Source organism: Cibotium barometz, chromosome 31 (genome assembly GCF_041138505.1).
Source record: "Cibotium barometz isolate CiBa-2024 chromosome 31, ASM4113850v1, whole genome shotgun sequence".
Classification (NCBI taxonomy): Eukaryota; Viridiplantae; Streptophyta; class Polypodiopsida; order Cyatheales; family Cibotiaceae; genus Cibotium; species Cibotium barometz.
In genome coordinates, this window is record NC_141076.1 from 49,798,465 (window position 1) to 49,817,697 (window position 19,233).

A 19,233-nucleotide genomic window follows, 5' to 3' on the forward strand; every position below is an offset into this window, starting at 1 on the left:
TCCCCATACCCAAAGACACTCAGGGAAGTAGAAATATCACAAGCCAAAGGAGAAATGGAGCCAACGACAAACATACCAGAAGAGCTGCAACAAGGACAAGCTGTCCTTAAAGAGACAAAGGAGCTTATACAGGGCTTTGTCAAGGAGGTAAAAGAAAGTAAGAAGACAAGGAAGCCTAAAAAGATGAGGGGTAGCCTATAGCAGGTGGAAGAAGAGACCAGCACCTCCAATAAGAGCTCGCCAACGACATTGCCTTGTATCAGTAGGTTCTCAAGGAACACCAACCAACAGCAAGGGTAACAACCACAGATTTGGGAATGGAGAGCATGAGCTTAATGGGGATGTTACCCTCTGAATCTATAGTTCCTGATTCCATACTACAAACATCACCTACCAACCTTGCCACCAATGTGTTCAAAAACCTATCACTACTATAGGATCTTTCCACTTCAGATTATAGGATCTTTCCACTTCAGATGAGATAGGTGCCACACAAGCTCAAGGGGTACAACCATTGCCACAAACAGATGTGGGAAACAAACATGAAGAGACCACATCTACACATCCAGAGGAGGCTACTCAAAAGGAACAAGAAGTAGACAAACACACGAGGACAGAGGAAAGACCCAGCCCAAGCAAGCGAAGGAGATTGGACTTCTTAGCATTCCAAGCACAGGCTCCTTCCTAGATCGTTAACGTATACCAAAGGATGCAAATCGCTTTCTCGAAGAAACCATGAAAGGTCTGATTGCTCCATCTCCAATTTCATGAAGCAGATGGCATGGACTCTTCTAGCTCCTCGATTTGGTCAAAGGAACAAAGAGTGTGGCATTGTCATCTTCTCACAACTCATCTACTATGAAAGACACGAAGAATTGTGGCAGTAGCTCAGGGACAAAACAAAACAGATGCAAACTCTTCAAGATCAATTAGCTGTTGATGCCACATATAAGGAGGTAATCACTAAGGGTTTAAAGGTAGCCAAAGAACAGGAAGCAAGACTTCAAACGCTAGAAGGGAACAATTAGCTATACTAAGCCAAACCATAGTCATAATAACCAAAGAAAATAATGAGCTTAAAGCGCAAGTTGATCAAGCAAAGAAAAAACTCCAAAAAAGGAAGAGGTCCACACCAAGGAAAAAAGAGGTACAACACACATAGTTAAGGGAAGCCCACTCCACGTTCTAGGCTAAAGAAGAAGGGTACACTCAACAAATCCAAGAGCTCAAGGATTTAGTACTTACTAACATAGCCGACATTTTCTTCTTCCTATTACACCCAATAGTGCTCAATCTTCATAGTTGGTGTTAGGTGCTACAACAATTGGCCATCCTGATGACAGTGTCGATAAACTCGCCCTGTTTATATTAGATGACATACCATTAATACCGGCCAACTACCAATGGGTTATCAGCCAAAGGTGGATTGAAGTTTATAATACTCATCAACATCTAAATCTCTCTTAATCAACATTATATCATCTATATGATATTATAAAACTATATAGAAGCACCCATAAATACATGGAGGCAATACTCACCATTGTGGTTTACATATAATTTTGATAAAGATTATATTGAATATCCCCAAAGAAGAAATCTTCAACCTCCAAGAATTTATGAAAACTAACAAGCCTATCCAACCTCTACCCAATTCTGACGAAGGACAAGCAGAAACACTAGGATCCTCCACATATGTTACTTACCCATGCTTTCTTTCATCTACAATAAGCTACTAAATCCCTTTCCTAGTGTATCTGCTACTAACAAAACTCAGGCTGATTGTATTTCTCTCGCTACTCTTGTACCCCAATTCATATTCTCACTAATCCTCTCGCCTTGGAAGGACCGCCATCTGTAGATTCTAACCATCCACAAGGCTGACGTCGTAAAAGTCTAGTCCAGCGTAGCCGGAGAGAGTGATTTCAAAGATGGTTATGGGCGCGCTGCCCCACTGCAGGCCGCCCCCCTCGCAGTTGCCTGTTGCGCAAGAGCCATCGCTGTGGCGGCCGCCCTCAAAGACCCAGCCATCCACCCACCCAGCCATCCACCCACCCATTTGGAGCAGCGATGGCCCCCCCCCCCCCCCCCCCCCCCCTATCAACGTGAACGAAACGGCAGAGACGTGCATGCTGCCTGTGCATGCAACCCACCACACCCACATAAATATCAGTGTTTGGGAGCCCCTACAACAACATTACAAACGCAGCTAATCCATATTAAAAAGTTGCCGGGATCAAGCGAGGCGAAGAAGAGAGGAGTAACGCCACGACTCAAATAGGTTAGGTAAGCGGCAAAGCTGCTTTGGTCGAATATAGGTGGCCGTGGCCGCTAGATGCTCGTGAGTTTCCAACCTCCTTAACTTTCATGCTTTCCACATCATTCATAACGTGTACTTTTTTTTTTCCATATCAATCTTCACATGATAAGGTTTCACGATAATTGACCTTTTGCCATTTAAAATTTGACGTCCCACCTAAATAAAATCTAGTTGTTGGTAACAGGATGTGTTTTTTTTTAAAAGAAAATGCACCAAGAGGAAAGGGAAGTTACATGAAATTCATCACGGCTTCATTTAGGAAATCCATTGACATTGGTAGGTCAAGGCAGCACACACAAAAAAGAGAAGCCACAAAGATTTCATGAAAGGGGATCCTTCAACCCCCTTGATTTCACATAAAATAAACAGTGCAAAGCAATTGTAAGACTTAGGAGACATTCGAAATCATGTACGAGCCATGTCTCACCTAAGGCTTGAGTGGCACTTGAGGTTTCTAAATAATTAATCTTTTGCTATTGAAAATTGACCGATTTTCGTGATAATTGGCCATTTAAAAATTTCAACCTCCCACCTGATGAGGGCTTGATCTAGGAAACCCATCGACGCTCTAACACTCAAGGCAAGGAAAAATGGAGAAGCCACAAAGATTTTGTGAAAGGAGTCCTTGAAACCCCCTGATTTCGAGTTTAAAAAACAATCCGAGGCAAATAGTAAGGCTTAGGAGACATTCGAAATCATGCACGAGCCATGTCTCATCTAAGGCTTCACTGGCACCTGAGGTTTTCGGATAATTGACCTTAAATCATTTAAAATTGATGTTTCAAGATAATTGACCATTTAAAATTGAGCTTTCGAGAAAATTAACCATTTACAATTTGATGTCCCACGTAATAGCTACAAAACTAATTTCCAAGGAAATCACCATCTTTCATGCTCTTGTAGCTAGTAATCGAATGGGTTTTGTTTTCTAGAAAATGCACCAAGAGGAAAGGGAAGGTACAAAAAAATTGCCAGGGCTTGATTTTGGAAATCCATCAGCATAGTAGCACATGAGGTGGTGGAAAGAATATGAAGGATAATCCACAAAGATTTCATGAAAGGCGTCCTTGAAACCCCCTTATCTTTTGCTATTTAAATTTACCAATTTTCATGATAATTGACCACTTAAAACTTTACCTCCCACCTGATAGCTATAGAATCACTTTCCAAGAAAATCACCATGCTCCATGCTCCATGCTCCATGCTCCATGCTCTTGTAGTTGGTACCGGATGAGTTTTTTTATTAGAAAATCCATGGAGAGGAAAGGGAAGTTACAAGAAATTTGCGAGGGCTTGATCTTGGAAACCCATCGGTGCGTAAACACTCAAGGCAAGGAAAAAAGGAGAAGCCACAAAGATTTTGTGAAAGGAGTCCTTGAAACCCTCCCATTTTGCATTTAAAAAAAATGCAGGTGAATTGTAAGGCTTAGGAGACATTCGAAATCATGTACAGACCGCATCTCATCTAAGGCTTGAGTAGCACCTAAGGTTTTGGGATAATTGACCTTAAATCATTTAAAATTGACGTTTCAAGATGATTGACCATTTAAAATTGATCGTTTGAGATAATTGACCATTTGCAACCTAGTAGCTACAAAACCAATTTCCAAGGAAATCACCATGCTCCATGCTCTTGTAGCGAATGGGTTTTGTTTTGTAGCAAATGCACCAAGAGGAAAGGGTACAAAAAATTTTACAGGGCTTGATTTAGGAAATCCATCGACATAGTAGCACATCATGTGGTGACAAGGATATGAACGATGATCCACAAAGATTTCATGAAAGGGGTCCTTGAAACCCCTAATTTCGCATAATATAAAAAATGCAAGAAAAAGTTCTCAAATGTAAGGCTTAAGAGACATTCAAAATCATGTACAAGTCGCGTCTCACCTAAGTCTTGAGGGGCACCTGAGGTTTTGAGATAATTGACTTTTTGCCATTTAAAATTAACCCTTTGAGATAATTGACTTTTTGCCATTTAAAATTAACCCTTTGAGATAATTGATCATTTAAAATTAAATGATGTCCCGCTTAATAGCTATAAAACCAATTTCCAAGAAAATTACCATGCTCCATGCTCTTGAAGTTCGTAATCAGATAGGTTTTCTTTTGTAGAAAATTCACCAAGAGGAAACGGAAGTTACAGTAAATTTACGAAGGCTGGATTTAGGAAATCCATCGGCATTGTAGTAGGTCAAGCAAGGACAGAAAGGAGAAGCCACAAAGATTTCATGAAAGGGGTCCTTGAAACCCCTAATTTTGTATAAAATAGATAATGCAAGGTAAAAGTTCTCAATTTGTAAGGCTTAGGAAACATTAAAAATAATATACGAGCATGTCTCACCCAAGGCTTGAGTGTCACCTTCGGTTCTTAGATAATTGACCTTTTTTTGACGTCCCACCTAGTAGAAGAAAAACCAATTTCCAAGAAAATCACCATGCTCCATGCTCTTTAGTTGGGGTTTTTATTATTTTTAATGTTTTTTGTAGACAATACACTGAGAGGAAAGGGGTTCTTAAAACCCCATGATATTTTGCTATTTAAAATTCACCAATTTTTGTGATAATTGACCATTGAAAATTTGACCTCCCACCTAATAGGTGCAAAATCAATTTCCAAGAAAATCAGCATGCTCCATGCTCTTGTAGTTGTTAATCGGATGAGTTTGTTTTGGTAGAAAATGCACGGAGAGGAAAGGGAAGTTACTAGAAATTTGCGAGGGCTTGAACTATGAAATTGGCACTTTAACACTCAAGGCAATGAAAAAAGGAGAAGCCACAAAGATTTTGTGAAAGAAGTCCTTTGAGACCCCATGATTTTGCATTTAAAAAACATTGCAAGGAAAATTGTAAGGCTTAGGAGACATTCGAAATCATGTACGAGCCCTGTCTCATCTAAAGCTTGAGTGGCACCTGAAGTTTAGGGATAATTGACCTTAAATCATTTAAAACTAATGTTTTGAGATAATTTACCATTTATAGTTTCATGTCCAGCCTAATAGCTACAAATCCAATTTCCAAGGAAATCACCACCCTTAATGCTCTAGTAGCTATACAGAAGAAATAATGAAAATATTTGGAATGCCTGAGTCTAAGTCAGTGGTTATACCTATGAAGGTTGATGCTATTACAGGTTGCATACAGAAGTTGTCTATTTGTAGGTTATTTGATTACTGTAGGAAAACATGTCTGACGGAATTACTCAGATTTTTAGTGAGAAGTTGGATAAGAATAACTTCCATACCTGGAAGTTTAGAATGACCAACTTCCTAATGGATAAAGGATTTTAGGATTATGTAGAAGGAGACAATGAGGAGCCTCTAGAGTTATCTGAGGAGAATGCCACTCCTGCACATATAAAGGCATTCAAGGATTGGAATCAGGGTGCAAGAAAAGTCATGTACTGGCTTTCAATTAGTGTCACAGACACTATGATAGGACACATATAGGATGCACCCACTCCAGTATTTGCATGGCAGAATTTGGTTCAGATGTTCTAGACTAACACAAAGGCAAGGAGGTTGCAGTTAAAGCAAGAGTTGCATACTGTGGAAAATAAAAGCATGTCCATCAATGAATATGCCTTAAAGATCAAGGGCATTGTTGAATCCCTTAGGTCTATCAATGTATCAGTGGAGGATGATGATTTGGTGAGTGTCTATCAGAATGGGCTTGGCAAAGAGTACAAGCCATTCAAGACGTCCATTGCAGTTAGGGAGGATATTCCCAACTTGTAGAACTTGATATCTATGCTGATCATAGGAGAAAAGGCTTTAAGTGAGGATTCTTCTTCACAAACCAAGAACACATCAGAACAGGCCTTCTACTCTAAGGTAGAGGTAGAGGTAGAGGCCGTGGTCGAGGCTAAGGTGGTGTTGACAAGGAAATCAGAATTCTAGTTAACAACATTCCAATGATTCACAACAGAATAATATACAGGTGGAAGAGGCCAGTGTAGAGGCAGGGGGAGCCAAAGAGGCCGAGGTGGTTGGCAAAGAAATCAAAATGCAAATAGCATAGAGTGCTATTATTGTGGCAAACTAGGACACATGGCAAAGGGCTACTACAAAAAGCAAAATGACATTAAAAGTGGGAAGTAGCAGCAAGGCAACTATGCATCATCTAGAAAACATAGAGGTGATGACAGAAGTGAGCAGCTGTTTGTGATGTAGCACATGCTTAGTTTCATAACAGGGGATGTGTTAGGATCTCAAGATTATGGTATGTAGATTCTGGCGCCTCTAACCACATGACCAGTCATGCTGAGTGGTTTAGAGATATGCAAAAAATGGAAAAACCAGGTTATTTAGAAATAGGTGTGATGATATTGCGCATGTTGGTAAAGTGCCATTGTCTATGCAGGATGGCAAAATGAAGTACTTGGCTGATGTACTTCATGTTTCGAATATTACGAAGAACCTGGTTTCTGTTGGACACAACAGGGCCTACAAGTGAGGTTTAATCCTAAGGATGTTTTGTGGAATACTTCAAAAATAAGTGTCGCTTGGTTGCAAAGGGTAACAGAAATAGCAGGATGTTTACTTTGGATGTGAACATGCCCGAGATAAAGGCAGCCATTTTTGCACATGAAACAAGTATCATTGCAAATATTGACATATAGCACAAGCACATTGGTCATGTGAATGTATAGCGACTGAAGTTTATGCAGGCCCAAAATATTATTGTAGATTTGCCAAAGTTTAAGGTTAACGGTATGCATAAGGTATGTGAAGCATGCCAACTTGGTAAGCAAGCCAAACATGCTTTCCCACATGAAAAGCATGTTCAAAGCCTTGATGAGGAGCTTGGCATTCTATCTGTGGTTACTCTTAGTGTAAGGAGAACCATGGTTGTTTTGAGGACACCTAGTAGTGATCCAGGTGTACGCAGGTCTACGAGGGTTAGATATGATGGATATCCTATTGCCAGGTTGAGATATGATGGATATCCTATTGACAAGTTGAGATATGATGGATATATATCCCTTGATTATGCTTACATATGCTAAAAGCAATACAGGTGGTTGAGCCCACTTGCTTTGAACAGATAGAGGGATCATGCTATTAGTCATCTATGTGGATGAATTGATTTTATCATTGGTGATAGTAGTGATGCAGACATACATGATGTCAGGATGCTTTTGAAGTAGAAGTTTGAGATGAAGGATTTGGGTGAGCTGCGATGTTTCTTGGGCATAGAGATGGTGAGATCACCTCATGGATTTTTTCTATTGTAGAGGTAGTATGGCTTGGACATGTTGTCCAAGTATGGTATGACAGGCTATAAGTCTATTTCAGTGCCATTGGAGCAGAACACAAAGCTTTTCGCAAATACATGTGAGCTTTTGGAGGACCCCACTACATACGTGCATAGTGGGTAGTTTGATCTACATGACCATTACAAGGCCAGCTATGCTTCTAGGCCAGCTATGCTTCTAGACTTGTGAGCCAATTTATGCAAGCCCCTAGGAAGCCACACTTGGATGTGGCTAGATGGATCCTTAGGTACATAAAGTCCACAATTGATTATGGACTTTTCTATGAGGCTGGTACAGAGATACAGTTGCATGGGTACACAAATGCTGATTGGGCTGGTAGTATTGTAGACAGGAGATCTACGAGTGATTTTATATTCTCATTTGGGAGTGCTGCTGTGAGTTGGAGCAGTAAGAAGTAGCCAATAGTTGCCTTGTTGAGTACAGAGGTAGAGTACAGGGGTGCTGCTATGGTAGCTTGTGAGGTAGCTTGGTTTCAGAAGCTACTTGGTGACATGGGAGAGCCCGTGGATAGGGTAGTTGTCATATATTGTGACAACATGAGCAGCATATAGTTGGCCAATAACCCAGTATATCATGCTAGAATGAAGCACATTGAGGTGCATTATCACTTTGTGGGAGAGAAAGTTCTAGCAGGAGATGTAGATCTGGTATATGTCAACACAGAGGATCAGGTGGCTGACATCTTCACGAAGGCATTGGGCACAGAGAAGCTCCATAGGTTTAGGAGCTTACGTGGAGTGCAGAGTGTGTGGAGTTGAGCTCGAGGGGGGGTGTTGAGTTATCAAGCTCAACTCGTGCTATGGCAAACATTGATGACCTGCCTGGGTGATAGCTTCCGTATCTACCCCACTGACATGGTTGGTAAGATTATAGGTGATATGAGGCTAGTGGGATGACAGGCTATGTGACAGTCATTTTGGATTACTAGAGACTGGCATAGTTATAGCGCTAGCTCATTTAGTCGGGTTCACATTATGGACCTCCGACCCTTTTATGTTGTAGTAGTTGAGTACTAACCCATATAGTGTGTACTCTTATCTTTATGTTATATTGGTTGAGTAGAGAAGAAGAAGATAGAAGAAAATTCAGCTATCCATCTCTCTCTTATGTGTGTATTTTCTTGCTAGGGTTTGAAGCTCTCCCTCTCCCCCACATTCTCTTTATTGACAAGGGTGTAGTAGCCAACACAAATGGGAAAGAGTAGATGAAGCTCTTACCCTCGTACGGCTTCTTGTGCTTCTCTTGCTTGCCGCTTAGCCCTTAGCATGAACCTAGCTCTGATACTATAAAAAGATGTAGGGGAGAAGAGAGCTTGAGCTCTTGCAAGCACACACACACTCACACAAACCCTAGAAGAGAACACACAAGGTGAGAGGCTGAAAATTCTTCTTCTTCTTCACACAACAAAAGAGGTCTACAAAGAAGATAAAGTGACTAACACACATAATAGAGAATATACAAGTGGTCCATAATGTGAACACGCTAAGAGGAGTGGGTAGGTGTGGACTAGCCGGTGCAATCCAATTGTAGAATCTTTGGCAAAGATATGTCTGTGCCAGATACGAAACCCACCCATCAGTGATGTAAATGTCAAACAATCATGCAGGTGCCTTGTGAGTGCCAGCTCATATTGAGCTTGGCATCTCAACACCTCATACAAAAAAAGGGGTGCTTACCTCTCTATGTAAGGTTTTCTCCTCTTGTGACATTGGAGCTTGCTCTCCATCATCTATGACCTCCCGTTCAAATAAATCATTCACCATATCTTCCATGATGAGATCCTCTTTCTCCTCATGTAGAAATGGTAGAGGCATCTTATTTATTGGATGGAGAAGAGGATTATCAACCATGCTTTCCCTATGAAGCCTTGCCACATTTTGCAATCTACCCAATGTCATGGAATGGTGTGGCATATTGTGTAACACTCTCCTATGGTTCTCGTCCATGTTATCATCCACACTTAGTCACTCATGACACTACCTCTTATGAAGCCCATATGTACAAACATGATCAATTGTATATGAAATTATCGTATATATTAACCCTTTGCATCAATCACACATACATCGTATCGTGTCTCTCAACCATGCTTTGAAACCAAAATTGAGCCCTTGATCACTGCAAACATCTACAATTAGACCACAAGTGAATGTATATTAGCATAAAAAGACATATGCTATCCAAAACTGCTATGTAGCAGCATTTATAAGCAGTGAAATTTCATTGCTTAGCATTGAAATTAGCAGCAAAATTTCATTGCTTAGCATTGAAATCAGCAGCAAAATTTCAATGCTCATCAGCAGCCTGTAAAAAAAGTACTCCCACATAAATCTTTGTCATTGTGTTTTTACCTACCCTCAAAGAAGCACAGGGCTTGGACGATAGTTGATTGATTATAGCTCTTCCTCCCATCCATTTCAGTTTTATCCCTTCCACCTCTTCATTCCATCAATTCTCTCCCTCTCCTATGCTCTCAAGCTTGCATGGAAAGCTTCATCCCCTTTTCCTTTACTCTCAGGTGTTTGTTGAAAGCTTAATCCATGCTTTCAGGTGATCATTTCTCTTCCTTCCTTTCTCTTTCTCCTCTCTCTTTACCTTGCCCTAACCCTAGATTCTACATAGAAGTGCCAATATTTATAAAGCTTTGATGGAGAGTTCTCCATCAAAGCTCTCTATTAGTCTTTCTATTTAGAAACAAGGGTTAGAGTTTCATAAACCACAAGCTTTCTCAATTCATGTATTAGGGTTAGGGTTAAAGAGACTTGCCTTTTTTTATCATCTTCCCCTTCTCCTCTTGCTTTCTCATATGTTAAAATGTAGTATACGTTTTAACTTTTTTTTTTTTGTGTTTTGTTGATATTGTGTAGGCTTATTCAAGTCAACACTTATAACATTCTTGAGGTAAGAGATTACTTCTTTCTCTTATGCTTTTAGGGCTTTAGTTCTTTTAAGGTTTTGTATTTTTTAGGTTGTATGCTTTTAGGGTTAGCTCTACGCATGCATTGAGAGATCTCAATTCATGCATAGAGCTCTGAATGCTCTCAATGCATGCATAGAGCTCTCAATTCTCTCAATGCATACATAGAGTTCTCAATGCATGCATAAAGCTCTTAATGCATGCATAAATCTCTCTCTGCATGCATAGAGCTTTATGCATGAAGCTTTCATAAAGTGTGCATAAGCTTTATGCATAATAACTTTGTTTAATTTTATGTTTTGTAGGTCTTGCACTAATCCTCTCCTTCGGCTTGACAATAAAGAGGTAAGCCCTCTTTTTCTGTAATTGATAATGCAAGATCTACATTTATTGCACTCTTGGGTGCCGGGTTTAGGTTTGGCTTAGTGCATAAAGCTTGTGCATAGGCTCTATGCATAGGATTTATGCGTAAAGCTTATGTAAGCTTCATACACAAAGCTTGCATAAGCATGCATAAAGCTTATGCATAGGCTCTATGCATAAAGCTTATGCTTAGGATTCATACATAAAGCTTATGCAAGCTTTATGCATAACGCTTTATGCATGAAGCGTGCATAGGGCTTATGTATAAAGCTGACATAAAGCTTATCCATAGGCTCTATGCATAAAGCTTGCATGAATCTTAGATAAGCTTGCATAAAGCTCTATGCATAGGCTTGTACAGGCTTTATGCATAAGCGTGCATAAACCCTATGCATAGGCTCCATGCATAAAGCTTTATGCATATCTTTATGAATGCTTGCATAGGCTTTATGCATAGGATATATACATAAAGCTTATGTATATGTGTAGCATTATCTGGTAGTGTTGTGTGTGAATACACTTATAACCGCCGAGGTACTTTTTCCCTCACTCTAGGAGGTTTTTTCCCCGTGCATATATACACCCTCTTATCTACTCATTTTGGGGTGTGTACTTATCTTTTGTATCTAGCACACATTTGTTCATTCTAATCTAGTGAGTTTGTGTGTTCTCAAGCTTCTCTATCTTGTGTGTGTGCATTGTTGCAACCCTAACCCTAATTCTAACAATTGGTATCAGAGCTAGCTTCCTTGACATGATCTAGTAGTTTGCCCCTCCTCACAACCCTATTTTTCTGTCTCCGATTGAGATACCATCTTAGGAGAAGAAGGTATATACTATAATGTTTTGTATACAATGTATACAATGTTTTCAGAGTCCGCGGTGTGATTTGGGGACGTTTTGGACACCGCAAGGTTTTTGCAAACATTCTGGAGAGGGGGTTGATTTTTAGGATATCCATGTCAGTGTTGTGGAGCAGGTAAAGACAAGGACAGAAAGGAGAAACCACAACGATTTCATTAAAGGGGACCTTGAAACCCCTGATTTCATATAAAATAAACAATGCAAGGCAAAAGTTCACAAAAGTTCTCAATTGTAAGGCTTAGGAGACATTGGAAATCATTTATGAGTGTGTCTCACCTAAACTTGAGTGACTCCTTAGGTTTCACAATAATTGACCATTTTTGACATCCCACCTAATAGAAACAAAACCAATTTCCAAGAAAATCACCATGCTCCATGCTCTTTAGTTAAAGTTTTCATTTTTTATTTTTAAATAGACAATACACCGAGAGGAAAGGGAAGGTATCCAAAATTTTCCAAGGTTGATTTCGAAAATCCATCGGTATTGTAGTAGGTCAAGGCAGGTAAGTAAAGGAGAAGCCACAAAGATTTCATGAAAGGAGTCCTTTAAACCTCCTGGTTTGACATAAAATAAATAATTCAAGGTAAAAGTTCATGAAAGGGGTCCTTAAAATAAATCATGCAAGGAAAGGCTTAGAAGACATTCAAAATCATGTCTAAGAGCTGTGTCTCGCCTAAGGCCTTAGTGGAACCTGAGGTTTTAGGATAATTGATCTTTTGCCATTTAAAATCTGACATCCCACCCATTAGCTACAAAACCAATTACCAAGAAAATCACCATACTCCATGCTCTTGTAGTTGGTATAATCAGATGATTTTTTTCAAATATGGAAAATGCACCAAAAGGAAAGGAAGGTAGATGAAATTTTCCAGGGCTATAGTAGGTCAAGACAAGGAAAAAAGGAGAAGCCACAAATATTTTGGGAAAGGGATCCTTGAAACCCCTTGATTTCCCTTGGAAAAAAAGACTCTGGATAAATTCAATCACACACCTCCAAAATCCATGAAGCAAAGTCATCTACATGGTGGGACTTCTCAGGTGACTTTGGCAATGCAAGCATGCTATGGTGTGTACACATCTTGTGGATATACTCATGCACATAAAGATCATTGCCATTTTTATGTTTTTGTGTTCAACTTGCATTGTAGGTTTGTTAGCTTGGGTCCAACTTGCATGCACTTGAATTGATTGCTATATCTAGAATTCATGTCCTCCCTTTCTAGCTTCTCTAGTACACATTTCTTAGAGTGAGATGGATTTCTACATGCTATCTTTACCATTATGCAATGCTTCCTCCTCTAGAAAAATCTTTAGTCATACGCTCTCGGTATGAAATTTTGGCCTTTTCAAATTTTACGGCCTTGAGATCACTCAAGAGTATGTAAGATAGTATGTAACTTCAAACAAGGGGTTTTATTGTCTTGTATATTTACAAAACATTATTTACAAAACATTTACTTACATAAAGAGTACATAAGGGGTGTATCCTACTTACATAAAGAGTACATAAGGGTATCCTACTTGTAAGAATTAGTACGTATGGCAATTACTCCTTAAAACACATGTGATGGTTTCTACATAGTGAACCCTCTTGGATGGGGCTCCTTGGCTTTTTTTCTTTTGAGTTATGTTCTCATGGCTCAAATAAAGATGGGCTTTGGAAGTGGCCATGCTGATTGTCCTAATCCTCTTACTAGAGCAGCATCTCATTCTTCACCTACAAGGTATGCATTGCAGGTGAAGTCCATTAATCTCTCACGCAAGTCTCCTGTAATGCACTCATCAAGATGGAAAGTCTCCTCTAATACATTTGTCAAGATGCAAAGCATCCAAGGGAAAGGAGGAATTTAACCCTTGTTTACTAAATCCTTTGGAAGGTTCCATGAGATTGCGAAATCAAAAAGGTGTCAAGCGTAAGGCAAGGTTATCAAGTGATTTTCTTCCTCTTCTTTCTATGTCTTTAGTTGATTTGCTTCCTCCTCTTTCTACATAGGCATTCATGTTTTTCAAGCTCTCATCTCACGAATATTATCTTCTTCTTCTTTCTTCCCTAGAGGGAGTTCTAAGTTGTCTTATGCTCCACGAAGAAAAATACACAGAGGATACACAATCCTCTCACTATGATTTTCTTTTTCTTTTTTCCCCCCTATAGGGAGTTCTAAGTTGTCTTATGCTCCATGTAGAAAAAATACACAAAGCACATACAATCCTTAAGGTAGTCAATATGTATAAACCCGATATAGCATGTGTGTTCAAGGAGTAATCCAAAAATCCTCCATCCATGCACTCTTATAATTTACACCACTTTTAATTTACAGTCCTTTATCCCCCATCTATGGAAACAGTGAGTCATGGAAAATGACAACAAAATTATGCAAACGACAACTCAACTCCATTTTTGGAAAAAAACCCAAAAATATACCCTTTTTTTCTTCAAATTTATGGAGACAAAAGACACACTTTCATGTCAAACTTAAAAAAAAAACACTACTTTTGTGAAAAAAAAATGCATAAAACATTACTTACATTTTACTCTAAACCCAAAAACGTCCAATTAAAAAAAGATATACAAAAGAGAAGAAACTCTTCCAATCAACTAGGAGAGTCATTGGATCTTTTGCTTAAAAATATCAATTATTTTCTGGTGCAAGTGTTAAGAAGCTTTTTAACTCAAATCCATATACAACAATTTCTATATCATGCAAATTAAGCATTTCCACACGTCGACAAATTTTACTTTTCTTTCCTTTTTTGCTTTGTTTAAGCATCTCTCTAGATCATACTTTCCCTTGAGCACGGATAAGTTTTTTTACCAATACACATTTCTACAATGCATGTTGTACATAGCGTGTTATCAACAAACTGATAGGTGATAAAATTGACATTACTTTTATACTCAATATAATTTGATGAAATTCTTCCACGAATTGTCTAAGAAAGTAAATTTTCTTTGTGTAAAAAGTTGATCCAATGGTTGAATTTAAGCATATTTAGATATTAAGATAGGTGGGTGAATGCATGGTATGGTGGCTCATATAGTTGTGTTCATGGACACTAGCTATTGCGCTAAATTTAAAGGGTTCATTTATGTTTCAAAAGTCACAAAAAAGAATTAAATTATAATATATGTATAATGGATTTGAAACTCCCATGTAGTGGGAGTTGCTACGTGGGTTTTCTCTTTCTTCAAAAGCTTTTGTTGCTTCCCGCTTCCTCTCTTTTGTTGCTTCCCCCTCCCTCTCTGTACCTATCTCTCTCTGCCCATCTCGGATTTGAATCTCCCACATAGTGGGGTTGCTACGTGGGTTTCCTCTTTCTTCAAAAGCCTTTGTTGCTTCCCCCTCCCTCTATGTACTTATCTCTCTCTGCCCATCTCCTCGTCATCACACACAGAGAGCCATATAGAGAACCTTTGTCCATCTCTCTCTCTCTCTCTCTCTCTCTCTCTCTCTCTCACACACACACACACACACACACACACACACACACACAAATTAACAGGGTATTTCCATATCTTCTTGAGGCTATTTCCATATCTATCCTTCGTTTTGTTTAATGGAAGGCAGAGAAGATAGTATAGAGCCTTCAAATCAGGAGGGATGTTCTGTTGCGCATTTGATGGTTGCAAGCAACTCTTCACAAGCACATTTCATTTCATTTCAAGAATGTTCCCATTCTTCAAGAAGAAATCAGCTTCTCATTGAAGATGAATAGGATGCAGTTAGAAAGTATGAAGCTTTTACAAAGAGGGAGTATCGAAAAAGGCATCTGTTACTACAGAACCAATCACAGGTCACAGACAATGAGAAAGACATTAAATTAAGGAAACCAAAAAGTGCAGAGCACCTAGTTGAGCACATTTTGACAGAACTAAAACCTTATGAGAAAAATGACAATGCAGATATCGTTAAGCAAGTCCTCATCAGTAATGAACAGATTCTACCATATAGAGAGGACAAATCAAAAAGTCTCTCTCTTTTGGTCTCTGCAATCAGTAGCTCATTACAGGTGTTGAAGACTCCACTATCCTCGGATGAGTTATTTTTGAAGCGCAACACTCTAACAATGCTTGTTCATGGATTAAATCACGTTTTTCAGATATGTTGACAAAGAACTTAGCCTTGTTCAAGCTGCAAAGCTTCTTAACATTCACCCAAGAAAACTTTATGCTGCAGTAAGTAGAGCTAGCAGTGATGCTCTGGCTTCTCCATTGCCACTGGAACATGTAAAAGAAAGAGTTCCCATTCTAGGCTGCTGGCTGAAGAGATCAAGAAAATAGTACCAAAATTTTGGACGGATCATACAAGGGTGTATCCAAACAAGAAAGATGTTTGTCGGCTTCAAAACTGGCTACAAGCAATCAATCAAACATCCGGTACACTTGTTGGATGAATCCACTGATGATAAGAGAGTAGTTTGTAGAGGTCATGGATTACTCATTGAAGAATGCTATATAGCTCACAACACCCTTGTATAGCACATTGACTAATGCACAGGGCTATTTTGCATGATTATGTAGTAAATAGCAGTCTCTACGAGCTATATAGCATAGTTGACAATCACATAGCACATGTTGAATGACCATCCCTAATATAGCATGATCATGTAGTAAATAACACTCTCTACGAGCTATATAGCATAGTTAACCAATTACATAGCACATGTTTGAATGACAATCCTTAATATAGCATGATCATGTAGTAAATAGCACTCTCTACAAGCTATATAGCATAGTTAACCAATTACATAGCACATGTTGAATGACCATCCCTAATATAGCACACGTCATTAAATCCTAGGGTTCTATTGCATAGCCATGTACTAGTTATATAGCATTGAACCCGTTATATAGCATTTGTACAATGATGTATAAGTCTAAGATTCACAAATAGCACTATGCACGGGCTATATAGCTAAAAGAATTACTCATAGAGCACATTGACTAATATCTCACAACACCTTGGTATAGCACATTGACTACTAACCCCAGGGCTATTTTGCATAACCATGTAGTACATAACAGTCACTCTATGAGCTATATAGCACAGTTAACCAGTTACATAGCACATGTTCAATGACCCCTAATATAGCACACATCATTAAAGCCTGGGGTTCTATTGCGTAACCATGTACTATATAGCACTCTCTACAAAACACGCAACCAGTTATATAGCACTGAACTAATTATATAGCACTTGTACAATTATGCATAAGTCTAAGATTCACAAATAGCACTGTGCATGTGCTATATAGCTCACATGTACTACATAGCAATCAGTACGAGCTATATAGCACATTACTAATGCATAACCATGTACTATATAGCTAACCTGTTTTGTGAATACATAGCATTGTGTATCTACTTATCCTCATTTGCAAATTCTTCATGGTCTATGTTCCTTGTTGCAGACGGAGTATTTTTTGAAGTTCAAGTCTGCTTATCCTCATCTGCAAACTGGCCAACGTTCATTCGAGAAGCTCAAACCTTTCTTTGTGAGCAAGCTAAAGGACTGGAACATATGTTGCTGTGTGTACCACATACAAATGTTATACCTAAAAGATGCCTTCAATTGGATGTGCTGAGATGCTTTTGGCTTTCATGAAAGCTTGTGCAAATGTCATTGTATTGTTTGCAAATCAATGGAAGCCAAGGGAAAATGTGTTGCACATGAGCACGTCATGTCTGGAATTACAGAACTGTGGGAATCTTGTCTATGCAAAAAGAAGGAGGATTCCACATACCATCGGTTCAGATGTATCATGGGGCAATGCAATAAATGCGGTGTTAAAAAGCTACGCTTGTGTCCACATGAAGAAAAGGAGACAACGAAGACAACCACTGTTCAGGTCTTTGAGGATATTCAAGTTCAAAATAGACATGATGTAACCAGACAATGAAAAGTGTTGTCCATCAAACAAGTTGTTATCAAAGAGTTATTAGTGATGCTGAAACACCACACATCAAAGTTCATTAAGCATAACTTTAGGTACATATGGAAAGTTGATCAGTACAGGGAGTGTCTCAAGAATTTTCCTATAGATGTCATAGTGTTTGTAATAGATTTTACTGAGAACTACTCATTCAAATAGCAAAATGAAATACAGTCCATGCATTGGCACTCAAATCAATGCACAATCCTTGTTCACATTACATATAGGTGTAGTACAAGCAACGACCAAAGAATAATCAAGGAGATGCATTTCTATATCTCTGATGATAAGAAACATGATACTCTCTTTGTGCAACACTGCTTCCAATTTAAAGCTGCTCAACCATTCTATTTTGTTGGTCTCTTTTATAAACTGACAGGTGTGGAGATGACTTGGAATATTTTTTTTCTTCAAGCCATGGCAAGGGAGAACATGATGGTGCTGGTGCAGTAGTGAAGAGGACATTAACGCATGAACAACTCAAGTTTGATGGTGTAGTTCTTCAAAATGCTGCTGACGTTGTAGCTTTCTTAACGAAAACTATGTCTCATGGTGCAAGTAGCTCGTATGCTTGTAGTACTAGAAATGGTCATCAGATTCACTAAAAGTTTTGGCTAGTAAGTGCAAATGATGTGGACAGGTCTAATGCATGGGAATGTGCAACACTCAAGGGGACACAATCCCTACATTCTGTGTGCGGGTTTTGCAAACTAGACCCGACATAGTTGAAAACAAGAAATTTGGCCTGTTTCTGCAATGCATGTATAGCTGGTCATTGGAGATCATGCTCTAACAAATCGTATGTCCAGGAATGGTCACATATTGTTCTCAAGCCTATAACAGAAGGGTTGGACATGGAAGATATGCAAGAACCAATCAATATACTAGATAGGGTGGCCGAGTTTGAAGATGAGAGACCCATGTTTGAGGGATCATTAGATATGCTTGCCAACTTCTTTCGAGAGAGACAACTATGCAGACAACGTAGAGGCTAATAATGTAGAAGGAGTAGATTTCTATGTGTTGAAATGTGTAAAAGCAAGGTGGAAGACAGAGAAGGTTCTTAAGGACACTTGGAAAAACAAGTGCGCTAGAGGCACATATGTTGTCACAAGTCTTTATTATAAGCAGCAAATGGAGAATCCCAATCACTACAAACTGCTCGATGACAAGGGTGTGAGCCACACATATTCTCACCTAGTTAGGTCAATCAAGTTTGACATGTCCCTTGTGGATGCTACCTCTAAGATGTATTATTTATCCCCTCAACTTCACGAGTCCATTTACAATGCCATGCCGTATGATACTGCTTGAAAGCTTTGCTATGTATCCTTTTTATATAATAACCTTTCTTTGAAACCTTGCAAACACATTGTTGAGAGAGTCTCATGTGCAATCAAATATGTATGCAGGTTCTCATTTCTTAAACCTGATTTGTATGCAGGAGGTCATTTCTTAAATCTGATTTGTGGAGGTTGTCATTAGTAGCAAAACCTTTGCAAAGTCTGGTTATGCTATATAGAACAATTCTTATACTATACAGCACAACACATTGCCCC

General features: G+C 39.0%; 1 pseudogene; it reads left to right on the forward strand.

The window, feature by feature from the left end:
• Positions 1–54: 54 nt before the first annotated feature.
• On the forward strand, positions 55–18,988 carry LOC147620983 (uncharacterized; annotated as a pseudogene).
• The last annotated feature ends 245 nt before the right edge of the window (positions 18,989–19,233 follow it).